We start from the raw sequence: 15,021 nt of genomic DNA, 5'->3' as shown, positions 1-15,021 counted from the left end.
TTCACCAGCAATAGAAACCTTTGGATATCTACAGGTCGCCGAAAGCAGAAAAGACGGTCAGTCCTGTATCTGGTATGATGCGGCCCACCACAGTTTCCTCCCTTGTACCGATCTTTTCATCTCAGAGTGGCAATTGCAACCTAGGTCCTAAATTATTTGCTAACTGTATTCAAGTTTCTGCTTGTACAGTTTTTACTGAAACTTCTCACACCTTACCTTACCGGTCCACCTAATTTGCAACATTCGTCTGTAGCATCTCACTCGAAATGCTTTGATTCTCTTCTGTCCCGGTTTCCCCTCAGTCCGTATTTGACTGCAGTACTATTTTGTGCTCCAAATGTACGTTCTCAGACATGTCTTCAATTTAAGGGCTACGTTTGATACTAGTGGCTTCTCTTGGTCAGGAATGCTCTTTTCGCTTCTGCTGGTCTGCTTTTTATATCCTCTTTGCTCCGTCCATCACGAGTTGTCCTTGTATACTTCCTGATCCCCAACTCTGATATTAAATATAACGCTGTTGTCATTTCTGCTACTTCTCATTACATTCGTCTTTCTTCGATTTACTCTCAAGCCATATTCTGCACATATTACACTGTTCATTACGTTCAACGGATCCTGTAATTCCTTTTCACTTTCACGGAGGATAGCAGTCTTCAGATAATCTTATTATTGATTGCCTTTCACCTTGAATTTTTGTGTCACTCTGGAACCTTTGTTTTAGTTCCTTGCTTCGTCGACGTACAGATTCAACAGTAGGGGCGAAAGACTATCACTGTGTTACACTCATTTTAATTCAACACTTCGTTCTTGCTCTTCCAGTCTTATTATTCACTATTGGTTCTTGTACATATTCTGTATTACCCGTATTTTCCTACACATTATCTCCATTTATCAAGGAATTTCGAACATCTTGCTCCATTTGACATTGTCGCTTTTTCCAGGTCGACAAATGCTGTGAGAGTGTCTTGATTTTTCTTCAGTCTTCCTTCCAGTATCAACCACAACGTCAGAACTGCATTAGTAATAACAGGAAGAGTCAAAATCGTAAAATAGGTGTGACAGGCTTCCTGGTACTTCCAGAAATTGCAATCTAGGGAATAGAATTAGCTGACGGAGAAGCGAAATGAGTCTGTCAAGGAAACACCACGGTTTGCTAAAACGTATCCCCACAGGCTATAGTGTCATGAATAGAAAGAGCGTGATTTCTGGGAGTGAGATAAACTAGGAGGAACCGACATTTAACCACCTGAAGTCAGTTGAGCCCGATGATGGCGCAGTTCCGTCGAGTCTGAAGAGAGAGACCAAGTGGTCCTCACTCACTTGTGGCAGGAGAAGATACAAGTGGTATCTGCTGGTGCAGATACAACTGTTTGGGAGCACAACGTTCAGCACACGCTACTGAACATGTGGGGTCGCAGCAGACGACTCCACAGGATACCAGGTTGACGTAACGACATCCAGAATTACGACGGCACTTGGCACAGGGTTATAGAGATTAGACCAAGAATCAGTGAACATGTGTCACATAATCTGAAGAATCACGTCACTGGTCACGCCAGGATACCCCGACGTCCTCCCGCACGGCTGTTCAAAACATGCACCATACGACGGACGCAGGCCTGTAGTGGCAGTATAATGTTATGGAGAATACTCACCTGGGTTTCCATAGGACCTTTGATAGTAGTGAAGACACCGTAACAAATGTGGAGGATGCACACGTTAATGCGGAAAATATGCAGCCCTTCATGCTTGATGCCTCTCCCGGCCACGATGGCGTCATCCGGTAGGTTCTACGTATAATGGCTTGAGGAGCGTGATAGCGAGCCACCATTGATGTACTGGCCATAAAGACGTCTGACGAAATTTATGGAACACATCTAGGACCCCATCTGGTGCCAGTCTTGCGCCAACAAACCGTATTCAAGTATTCTGCGGAAACTACTTGATCTCTGCGTGGACATCTTACATTTGGTGCCACCTACCAGGGACTTGTGGAAACCACGCAACGCAGAATCGCTGATTTGTTGCGTTCCAAATGTGGGCCATTGCGTTATTTAGCAGGTTTGAAACAGACACTGGCCACTCAGTCTTCAGCTGAGGGTTTGTGCGATTACAGTATACATCAGCGAAGAGAAGGTAAAAATACCACAAATATTTTAAAAGTGCTAGCAATCAGTACTGCATTCATCGATTTATAAGTAAGAAAACTTTATTGCAGTTATTGTTCTGATAACTTATATTCTCCGTAGATGTGTACTTTCTATTCGTCAGTGTACACTGTACTCACACAACGCCTCAGCTGAAGACGGTTGCCTATATGACCGGTGGGCGTTCTGTTTTGAATTTATTCGCTTTCGGGTCGTGGCCATTCAACCATCTCAAAGAGTGATGTCAATGATGACGATAAAAGCGTAAGGGCAGCATCACACCTTCCCCGAGCGAATATAAGTGTCAGATCTGGTCGAGAATCGACCCGGGCCCCTACACTTAGCACTCCGCCGCGCTGACCACGCAGCTACCGAGGCGAACAGGGGTGCTACTTTGTTGTGTTTCTGTTTGTGGACTGTCAACCCCAGCAAGTGGACGAGTTGCGTTACCACGTCTACCTCCACTCTGTGATATTACAATGTTGTTGTTGTTGTTGTGGTCTTCAGTCGAGAGACTTGTTTGATGGAGCTCTCCATGCTACTCTATCCTGTGCAAGCTTCTTCATCTCCCAGTACCTACTGCAACCTACATCCTTCTAAATCTGCTTGGTGTATTCATCTATTGGTCTCTCCCTACGATTTTTACCCTCCTGCCCTCCAATACCAAATTGGTTATCCCTTGATGACTCAGACTATGCCCAACCAACCGATCCCTTTTTCTAGTCAAGTTGTGCCACAAATTTCTCTTCTCTCCAATTCTATTCAATACCTTCTAATTAGTTATGTGATCTACCCATCTAATATTCAGCATTCTTCTGTAGCACCACATTTCGAAAGCTTCTACTCTGTTCTTGTCTAAACTATTTATCGTTCACGTTTCACTTCCATACATGGCTACACTCCATACAAATACTTTCACAAACGACTTCCTGACACTTAAATCTATACTCGATGTTAACAAATTTCTCTTCTTCAGAAACGCTTTCCTTGCCATTGCCAGTCTACATTTTATATCCTCTCTACTTAGACCACATCAGTTATTTTGTTCCCCAAATAGCAAAACTCATTTACTACTTTAAGCGTCTCATTTCCTAACCTAATACCCTCAGCATCACCAGATTTATTTCGACTACATTCCATTATCCTCGTTTTGCTTTTGTTGATGTTCATCTTATATTCTCGTTTCAAGACACTGTCCATTCCGTTCAGCTGTTCTTCCATGTCCTTTGGTGTCTCAGACAGAATTACAATGTCATCGGCGAACCTCAAAGTATTTATTTCTTCTCCGTGGATTATAATTCCTACACCGAATTTTTCTTTTGTTACCTGATGTGTTGGCAGAAGGGCCAACACCGTGTTGCTAGAGGAGGCCGAAATGCATGCGTTTAAGCTCACGCAGACTGGCGTGAGGTCTGGAACAGTTAAAGGAGTTATAGTATGAAGAAAAGAACGTAGCGGCTGGAATACTTAACTTTAATCCATAATTGGAGAACATCGCTCTGGTTGATACATCAATAACAATATAAATATAAAGTGGTAATGGCGCCTTGCTAGGTCGTAGCTGAAGGCTATGCTAACTATCGTCTCGGCAAATGAGAGCGTATTTGTCATTGACCCATCTCTGGCAAAGTCTGCTGTACAACTGGGGCCGAGTGCTAGGACGTCTCTCTAGACCTGCCGTGTGGTGGCGCTCGGTCTGCAATCACTGACAGTGGCGACACGCGGGTCCGACGTATACTACCGGACCGCGGCCGATTTAAAGGCTACCACCTAGCAAGTGTGCTGTCTGGCGGTGACACCACATTACCTTTACTGCTTGCTCAATATACAGATGAAATAGCATCGGGGATAGGCTACAGCCCTACCTCACTCCCTTCCCAACCACTGCTTCCCTTTCATGCCCCTCGACTCTTGTAACTGCCATCTAGTTTCTGTACAGATTGTAAATAGCCTTTCGCTTCCTGTATTTTACCCCTGCCACATTCAGAATTTGAAAGAGAGTATACAACGTACTCAGTCAATTTTTGAGTTACTTTTCAATAACGTAATGCTTGCTTGAATGGTGCAATCTGGTACTTTTTTGTTAGATCGGCAACTGCTGCTACAATGGGTGCTGTTTAAAAAGGACGTACTGTTATTCTTCGTAAGGAACGAAGTTACAGAAAGGCAGTCGTGGTGGTTAATGTATCCCTGGTTGCTAACCAATATTTGCGTGGTACATTCGTGAACTTCCAGCATTCTGGAACAGCTGTCCTGTAGCTGTTCGTTTGCACATTTCTTACACGGTGTTTGCATTGTTGGTAATACCATTTTTGACTGTTTTTCAATCATTTGAAAACAGGCCATGCCCGGGACTGCTCATCGAATGAATAAAGAAAGTGAAATTTGCAACTTTGTACTGGTACGTTTGCTATTGCGCTTCTGATGTGGTGAAGATAAACGGGACACAACGAGACACCCTGTACAGTGGAAGCGGTCATGGTGCCTTGCGGACATTACGCTGTCAACTGTGTAGCATATGAACGTCATCATGAGGACTGATACCTGTGATGACAACACTGCTTGCCCAACTGCTACTTATACACGGTGCAGTCACGTTAAGATGATACCTGTCAAAGGACTGAAAAACACTTTTTGCAGAGCTGACGTGCAGGAAGAGAGTCAGTAAGGTTCTGGGTGATACCGACACGGATATGAAGCCATGCCGACTCTAGTGCAGTGGCCAGCTGTGCTAAGCTTCTCTGTTGAGAACCCATGGCGGCAACAGCTCGAGTGGGGTGGTCCCACAGGATTTCGTTTGGGCTTAAATTGAGAGTGGCCAGGATAGTACGATAACTTATCCTGCTTTTCTTCGAACCACTCACGTAGACCGTGAGCTGTGTGACAAGTTGCATTATCCTGCTGCCATCGTGCGTGTAGGGGACGATATGGTCCCGAAGAATAGATGCGTAGTTGCGTTGATCTACCGTGTCTTCCGGAACAACTAGATTACCCAGGGAATGCGACGAAAAGGTTCTACAGGCCATAACACCCCCTCCACTGGTCTGGATCAAAAAAATGGTTCAAATGGCTCTGAGCACTATGGGACTCAACTTCTGAGGTCATTAGTCCCCTAGAACTTAGAACTAGTTAAACCTAACTAACCTACGGACATCACACACATCCATGCCCGAGGCAGGATTCGAACCTGCGACCGTAGCAGTCGCGCGGTTCCGGACTGAGCGCCTAGAACCGCTAGACCACCGCGGCCGGCTGGTCTGGATCCTTCAGACGATTGCTACAGGGCCGTACACCTAAAGGCCACCGGACGGGGTATGAAACGTGGTTGGTTTCAAATGACTACCTGCAGCCACTCAGTAGGCGTTCATTTGCGGATTGGCGGGCAAATACCAGTATTCATCGCCAGTGAACAGCAGTGAGCCTATTGCAGTGGCCAATAAGTAGCAACGTTAGCTGAACGGCCGATGAGATGACAATATTGGTAGTCAAATGTTCAAATGTGTGTGAAATCTTAGGGGACTTAACTGCTAAGGTCATCAGTGCCTAAGCTTACACATTACTTAACCTAAATTATCCTAAGGACAAACACATACGTCCATGCCCAAGGGAGGACTCGAACCTCCGGCGGGATCAGCCGCACAGTCCATGACGGCAGCGCCTTAGACCGCTCGGCTAAACCGGATCATGTATTCGTAGCCCCGTGGATCATCTGGGCCGTAAGTTGCTGACAGTTGCACGTCTATCAGCCCGTGCTTCGTTCAGCCCAATCATTTGTCGCCACTTGTGAGCCACTGTTTCCTCGACGCCGGTTTTGGATAGCGCCATTTTGCTATGCACAGTATACATTAGTCACGGTGGCACGCATACTGTTTCCAAACTTAGCCGTTTTGTAAATGATTCCGTCCTAGGCCCGAAAGCCAATGATCATACCTTCGTGGACGTCAGACATATCGCTCCATTTTATCATTACAACAAGGACTGTTCTGTTTTTATAGTCTTGCTACTACGATTTATACTGAAGCGCCAAACTCATGTAGGCATGCGTATTCTAATTCAGTGATATGCAAACAGGCAGCATACGGCGCTGCGGTGTAACGTCTATGTAAGACATCAAGCGTATGGCGCAGTTGTTAGATCGGTAACTGCTGCTACAATGGCAGGTTATCAACATTTAAGTGAGCGATGGGATACAGCATCTCAGAGATAGCGTTGAAGTAGGCATTTTCCCGTATTTCCATTTCACGAGTGTACCGTGAATACCAGGAATCCGGTGAAACATCAAATCTCTGGCATCACTGCTGCCGGAAAAAGATCCTGCATGAACGGGACCAACGACGATTGAAGAGAATCGTTTAACGTGACAGAACTGAAACCCTTCCGCAAATTGCTGCAGATTTCAATGATATGATATAAACAAATGTCAGCATGCGAACTATTCGACAAAACATAATCGATATGGGCTTCTGGAACTAAAGGCCCACTCGTGAACCCTTCATAACTGAACGACACAAAGCTTTGCGTCTCGCTTATGCCCCTCAGCACCGACATTGGACTGCTGATGACTGGAAACATGTTGCCTGGTCATAGGAGTCCCGTTTCATATTGTATCGAGTGCATGGACGTGTACGGGTATGGAGACAATCTCATGAATCCATGGACTCTGTATGTCAGCAGGCGGTTGTTAAAGGTGGTGGAGGCTCTGTAATGGTGTGGGACGTGTGCAGTCGGAGTGATATAGGACCCCCGATATGTCTAGATACGACTCTGACAGGTGACGCATATATAAGCATCCTGTCTGATCACTTTCATCCATTCGCGTCCACTGTGCATTCCGATGGACTTGGGTGATGCCAGCAGAACAATGCGACACCGCACATGTCCAGATTTCCTAGAGAGGCTCCTGGAATACTCTTCTGAGTTTAAACACTTCCGCTAGCCACCAGACTCCTCAGACATGAACATTATTGGGCATATTTGGGATGGCTTGTAACGTGCTGTTCAGAAGAGATCTCCACCTCCTCGTACTCTTATGGATTTATGGACAGCCCTCCGGATTCATGATGTCCATTCCTTCTAGCACTACTTCAGACATTAGTCCATTCCACGTCGTGTTGCGGTGCTTCTGCGTGCTGGCGGCGGCACTACACGATATTAGGCAGGTGTACCAGTTTCTTTGGCTCCTCGGTGAATATACCTTTCACTGACAGTACTGCCACCTGCTGTCTGTGAGTGGTTGTTGCACACTGAAGTCGAAAATAGGCTGTGGTCACAGTAATCTAACCGGATCGTGTAGGTTATTCGTCCTCACTTGGAGTGCAGAAACATAATGTACTGCTGGTTACGCGGCCTCTGGGGGACGTGAAGGGTTGGTGCTTAAAGTTCATGGCTGGAATCGCGCAGTGTACGGAGTCCTTTGCACGTTGTATTGAGTTCACATGTTGGTGGACGTGTGTGAGGGGATATGGTCGAAGGGATCACCGAACACACATGCCATCTTTCTAAATTGAGCAATACACAATCTGTAAGTACTTGGGTAATACAGAGGGTGTTATCCAAGGCTAGGCTTGTCATAGTTGGAAGTTTTAAAACACTTCATGCATTATATGTATGCTGCTGCTGGGTTGCAGCATCAATACGACCTATGGAGAGGGGGGTCCACTGGGTGCCGAACCGTATAATAACCCTGTGTTCGACATGGGGCGGCGATGGAGTTGCTGAACAGCTGTGTGCCTTTGTGGGTTTGTGAACCACTGAGGGCTACGGCAGGGCGAAGCCTCCCCGTCGTTCATAGTTCCCCGGTTTAATACAATACAATATTGCATGTGGCGCGCCACTTGAATCTGCCTGCGCAACGGCCCGATTGGCTAACTTCACTGCTGCTTAACTCGGAAACTGCGCAATTTCTCGACTTCTTTTCGTAACAGTTATTTCTCAGCGCAACACCTGTACAAGCTATTTAGACTGTTTCTGACCAACCTGTGTGATGTAATGGCCCTTAAAATTTCGACCGCTACAAGATAACCAAAGTTCTAAGTGTTATTTTTCCTTTCATTTGCTATACATGACCTAATAAAACGTCAAATTACGGAACTGTAGTCCTAGCACTCGTCTGTGGTGAATAGGCAGCTAAAACACTCATATGTATCCGACTGATAGAGTTACGACATCTCCGCTGCTGCCTTGGTTCAGTGGACTCTTTCGAAGGGTGTGGGCAGCCGCGAAACCCTGTGGGCAGCGACGTTTGTCGTCAAAGATAACGAAAGGAGATCCACTGCAGATTTCTACTTTTCTAATTTCCATCTCGACTGTGATACATCGGTCTGCGAGCACCAAGGCCTCCACTTCTCCTGCGGATCACGATTCTTCAAAGAGAAATAGTCTTCTACTAGGTTCTTTTTTCATTCGCATATGTCTGACCGCAGTGAAAATGTCACCACTGCGTAGCACTGTGTCATATGCTGATGTGCTGCTGTATGGTGATGCGCTGCTGCTGTACTCTTTCAGCAGCTGAGCAAGCACTGTTGCAACGTTGTTCCCCTTCAGATGTACAACACAGATTACCGTACGATTTTACGCTTTACCAAAAAGGTACTTCGCTTTATTCTCGCTCCCATAGCGGCGTGCAACGGTACTGTGGAGCAGGGACTTCAGTGCCTATCAGTATTGCCAACAAACAAAAAGTTAATTACACAACTTTCTTTAGAGTTGACAACTAAAAATTTATGTCTACCCCTTCTACTAGGCCGCGAGAGAAATTTCTAGCATGGATAAAACACTTTAAAACAGAGAATAATAGCGCACCACGAAGGAATTATTCCAATTAGACGAAAATATGTAGATGCGATGGATATGCACAGACAAACAAGTCATTAGAATTTCAAAAAAGTTGAAGGGGAAAGAGCTTTACAAGCTAAGTCTCTAATACGTTGGTCCAGCTCAGATATGCTAGCAGTTATTCTGCTTGATATTTATTGACAGAGTATTGATTGACGCCTTGGTATTGATCGTGCGTCAGATCGTCAAACCCGTGCTTGATGAAGGGCCAGCCCGTAATGCTCCAAACGTTCTCAATGGGGGAGAGATTCGGCGACCTCGCTGGCGGGGTAGGTTTTTGCAAGCACGAAGACAAGCTGCAGTAATTCTCCCATTTGCGGGGAGGGGGGGGGGGGCATTACCTTGTTGAAAAGTAAGTTCAGGACGGCTTGCAATGGAGGACAACAAAACGGGGAGTAGAATATCGCCTATGTACCATTGTGCTGTAAGAGAGCCACGGATGACAACGAAATGGGTACAGCTGTAAAATGAGACGGCACTCCAGACCATCATTCCTGACTGTCGGGCCATATGGCGGGCGACATTTAGGTTAGTACCGGACCGTTGTCTAGGGCGTCTCAAAACACGTCTTCGACTTGGAATCTCATTGACTGGAGTTGAATTGTCTTGAGTGATGAGTGTCGCTTCGAACTGAGTCCCAATGACCAGCGAAGACGTCTCTGGAGACGCCCTGGACAATGGCGAGATACCAAACTGATTGTCACATGCGATACGGCCCGACAACCAGAAGCCATGGTCTGGGGTGCCACTTCATTTCACAGCACAACTCGTTTGGTATGATGTGCGGCACCCTTACAGCACAGCTGTAGGTTGAAAATATTCTACGCATCATTTTGTTGTCCTCCATGGCAAGCCCTCCTGGGCTTGCAAATCAGCAAAGTAGTCCCCACTCACACGTGCCGAGAGTGTCTACTGCGTTCTTTCGTTCTTGCCAAACCCTTCCTTGGCCAGCAGCGTCACAATGATCTCTCCCCAAATGAAAGAGTTTGGAACAGTGTGGGCAGTGCCCTTTAGCGAGCTCGGGATTTTGACGATCTGACGCGCCAAGTGGATAGAATTTGGCACGATATCTCTCTGGAAGACACCCAACAAATCTGTCAATCAATGTCAAGCCGATTCATTGTTTCCATAAGGGGCACAGATGAATCACGCATTGGTGCATTCCTCAAGTTGTGAAGCTATTTATCTTGAATAAATACCCCAGCTTTCCTGAAATTTAAATCATTTGCTTGTCTGTACACATTCATACGAGCTACCGATTTCTGTTCTATTCGGAAAATTCCATCTTGCTACAATTTTTTTTTTAATTTGTACACTATGAGTTTCATGGGAGATTGAAATAAATCTCATTCGCTAGATTATTAAGGAGTATTTTGTGTTATGGTTCAGACAAAAAATAAAGAAAATGAAAAATCGAGATAATGCGAGTATGAGTCGCACCCAGAAGGTTCCTTAGAAACTTAATTATGTAAATAAATAGTTCATCCAGCTTGATAATCGAGAATTTCGACGGTTTTTGCCTTTTATCGATATCGATACTGACACGATTCTAAAGTATGTGACATCAGTAGCTGAACGTTTTGGTTGTGTTAGCGTAGACTCTTAAATACTCTTAAATACTTTATACACCCAAGAGATCGTAGACTCTGTTATGGGACATAAATTTGAACATGATACGTGTCTCCGTTTCTGAGGATAAAGGGGTCTTAACAGGCGAACTGACACATTCGTGTGATGTAATTACAAATTATCAGTTTCGGATTTTTTCCTTTATTTGTAGTGTGGAACCTTGCTTCCTCATTCTAGGTCAACGGGGAGTACGCCACAAGTTTTGATGAGTGAGCATCAAAGCATCTGACATAAATGGGCGTATATTCTGATTTCATTGACGTTGAATCTTGCTTTTTTTACCTGGCCAGGTGACCACTGACCTCAATATGCGGCATAAAATTCAACTTGATACGTCTACTCGTTCCTGAGAAAATGGGTTCCTAAAGTCGGACAGACGGACAGACAGACAGACATACGAACAAAAAAGTGACCCTGTAAAAGTTACGTTTATACTGGCTAACGTAAGAACGTTGGAAGACATAACTAGGAAAATCGGTCATCCATAAAAATACTCAGGAGTACAAATTTGGAAAGAGCTATGATGGCAATGTAAACAGGCCTCATGCTTTGTCGTAGCAACCATTCTTGCACTCTCTTTAATCGATTTAGGAAAGTTTCAGAAAGTCTAAATCTGGTTGGCAGAACAGGTGTTAGAGCTCGGTTTCTCTCGAATGAGAGTACGGCGCCTAAGGTATTGCTTGACTTGGCTCGGTGAAACAGCTAGAGGAAGCAGGGTAAAAAGTAACAAAGATTATTTAATCAACAATTTGCTCCCTATGTTCTTTTCGATAAGGGCGACCTACAAAAACCTGTCGTTATCTAAGAAAGCTTCGTTTACCCATGAATGTTTGGCTGTATGGATGCACTTAATTAATTTTGAAAGGACGACGAGAGTCGAAGCTTGTGAGAATCCTCTTACCTTGGACAACCCTTCATTTGCTAATTTTAACACTGCATTGGGACGCTGCAATTAACAGGATTAACTCGCTGTCTTGAGCGGCAATATGTATCAGGATGATGCGGCATTTTTTCACGCATCTCATTGTTTATTACGTCATATCTCTTGAACTATATGCCATAAAAAAACGTGTTCCTGTAGTTTTGTCACGCATCACTGTTTCTATGAAGTCGTATCTTTTGATCAAGATGTCATACAATGATATCGTTTCTTAGGTACATTCAGCGACATACGTGCATACTGTCTGCAAAAAGTGTTGAGAATAGATTTAGTAGAGTAAAAGTAATGAATTTAAACGTCATGCACAATGCGGCACTTTATGACGTTAAAATTCCTGAAGTATGGGCGGTACCATGACATACTTTTTAGATGCACTTAGCGGCGTATGTGGATACTGTCTGCGAAATTTGTTGCGAATACAGTAGTACAGAACTAATACATTTAAACACCAGTCATGTTGCTGCAATTTTTCACACATCTCATTGCTTATGACGTCATATCCCCTGAATTATACTAGGGAGGTGGTCCTTACCCTCGCCCCCCCCCCTCCCCAGCAATTGATACCTGACAGTAAAGGATATGTGTATCAAGTGCGGTTGAAATCGATCAGGTGGTTTGCGAGAAATTGTGGAAAATACACACAATTTATAATACATATGGAATAATTATTAAAATTCACCTTGAGCACAATAAATGCTAGATGGAGCTTTGTTAGTAGAGTGGTAATATGCAATCCACTATTTATATAATGAAAAAACGACAATTATTATTCTGCTGGCGACATACGAATAGTTCCGAGGTTACACGATGTGTTATAAAATTCCCGTTCTGCACTGTTCTCTTCGGTCGGGGTCAGGATGCAATCCAGAAGTGATCTCTGTCATAGCCTTGCTCTCAAATGCATCGTAATGGCATCCCAGAATTTATTAAAGTAGATTAGCTATCTGCATTTTCACTGTTTTATAGTCACACAGGTTTGAATCACCGAATGAATCCAATACCCTACAATGAAAGCTTCACGGGACTAGTCAGCAAGAGCAAGAAACACGACAAGTAGGGAAGATTTCCCTGCGTCAATTCACGAAGTTGATCAAGCAAAAGGTTAACTTCAACTTGGTGTATCCTGTGAAAAGGAACGACGAGTTACACCTTATGTAGCCTAATCGTGTCTGGAGTGAGAAATATTTCAGGTGGCGTTATAGTGGCGGGAATCTACCAAGCACAAGCTCGAATTGGGGAAGGATAGAGGTCGTAGCATTTTCGAAGGAACCATCCCAGCATTTTCTTCAATAAAAGTTTTATGTGGTTGAGATTTAACTCTTGTTCTCTCGAATATTAGTCCAGCCCGTCGATAGTACATCATCTCGCTCAGTTTTTATTTTTTCAGCTATCTAAAGCAATTTCATGCAGCGTTACAACTTAAGAATTGCGCTTGGAGGTCCCTCGTTTCCACTCCGAGAAGGCCACTAATGCTAATTTCAATGCAGCGGGCTGTTTTAGCCCGCAGGGAGCTCATTAACGCCGGTTATGCCACCCGTGTACTGCACTAATTGCCTTTTCATGTCATCTGGTGACGTTACGGCTGAGTGCGCGTATAAATACAGCACCGGTTTTGCAGATGAAATCTAATAAGCTCCTTTGATTAACTTCAGTGTGAGAAATCGTAAAACTCAGTGGCGTCAGCTCCCATTACGCTTTCTCTTCATACTAATACCGATGACGGAGACTTTATTTCTACCAAATAATAAGAGTCATTATCGAACAGTTCTAGTGCAACACTAATCTCACTGCACATAACATGGTACACTATCGTAAAGGGTCGAAAACAGGCTTTACTCAAACTCGAACACCACGTCAGAAGCTTGATTATTTTAAAGTTTTTTAAGTTGCTGTAAAGACAAATCGTAATGAAGGCGGCTGTTGCTTTTATCGACAAAAGAACTATAGTTTTATCTGATTTTGTGTGAGTAGTCGACACATATAAATTATGTAGCAGTAAAGTGCATCACGCGACTTTGTTAACAATGTTCATAAGATTCATGTAACATTTCCAACCTAAGTTAGAGTGGTTCGCGTTTCTGAAAACAGAAGAACTGCTCAACCGTAAATGAAAATAGCAGAATGGGTACCAAAATATCACAGAGTTTGAAACTAAATACGGATTAGTTCGGAAAACCTACGTCATTAGCTTACGATTCAATTTAAAAGAAGCGCGAAAAAAGTTTCCTTGCGTTTATTAATTTGTGATTATTTCATCGAACTGAAGTTCACAGCCTAATTTGTTACCTGGAGTAACTTTCCCGTTGCTGTAATCATTAGAGAAGAGACTTTGAGTCACACACAATCAGCTGGTTCCCGTCGTCACTGGTCATTTTCAGGTGATCTATGCTGTCAGATGACTTTGAAATATGCGGGTTGCTGAATTATTTAGATGAAATTCATCGAGATGTACAATTATGTGCTATATGGACCGACCACATATTTCACATATTTGCTATCCCAAAAATTAGTTGCTCGTATGGATTTAACATTGGCATTTGGAACACTAGCCAAATGTAAATAAATACAACTGTTCTTTGCCTCATATTCCGCCTATAAGCAGACGACATAAATAGTGAAACAAATGTTAAGAGACACGTCTGATTGTTCTATGAGCTCTGTTCCTCATATTCCTTCGAAAATCTTCAGATCTGTTAACTTTACGGTGGTATTTAAGATTTTCTGATCATCTCCAGGGAGTTCGCCGTTGCCAGCTGTATTTGCTGCATTCCGTTATGTGATCACTACATTTACCATCGACGAAGAATTGCACAGTTAGTAAGGTGTTCCAAACGAAAAAGAAAATTGGTTAAAATTTAACATCGGTCGAAGACGACGTAATTACTGTCGGAGCACAAGCCGGGAATGGACAACCATGAAACGGAAATGGGTAATGCTCTTTTGAAGGGGACCATTGTGGCATGTTTTATTCACGAAGCGCACTTTTCGTCGAACATATAAATATGACTGGAAGGGAACCCGCTAGCATGAAGTAGTTTGTGTTCTAATGTGGCTTCGTTGCCTGCAGTAACTATACAGCTTTGACACACAGACAAATAGAGTCAGGCAACAATTTAGGCAAAAATACACTTCGTAATCAAAAATATCCGGACACCACCAAAAACATACGTTTTACATATTAGGTACATTGTGCTGCCACCTATTTCCAGGTACTGCATATCAGTGACCACAGCAGTCATTCGAAATCGTGAGAGAGCAGAATGGGGCGCTCTGCGGAACTCACGGACTTCGAACGGTCAGGGTCAGGGATTGGGTGTCACTTGTGTCATACGGCTGTACGCGACATTTCCACACTCCTAAACATCCCTAGGTCCACTGTTTCCAATGTGACAGTGAAGCGGAAACGTGATGGGACACGTACCGTACAACAGCGTACAGGCCGACCCCATCTGTTGACTGACAGAGACCGCC

General features: G+C 44.1%; 1 long non-coding RNA gene across 1 annotated transcript in view; it reads left to right on the top strand.

Annotated features, from left to right (window-relative positions):
• LOC126203354 (uncharacterized) overlaps positions 1 to 15,021 on the top strand; it is a 920,708-nt gene that overhangs the window by 311,589 nt on the left and 594,098 nt on the right. The gene's annotated exons all lie outside the window — the stretch shown is intronic.

Source organism: Schistocerca nitens, chromosome 9 (assembly GCF_023898315.1).
Source record: "Schistocerca nitens isolate TAMUIC-IGC-003100 chromosome 9, iqSchNite1.1, whole genome shotgun sequence".
NCBI classification, from domain to species: Eukaryota; Metazoa; Arthropoda; class Insecta; order Orthoptera; family Acrididae; genus Schistocerca; species Schistocerca nitens.
This window is presented reverse-complemented; position numbering and strand designations above follow the sequence as displayed.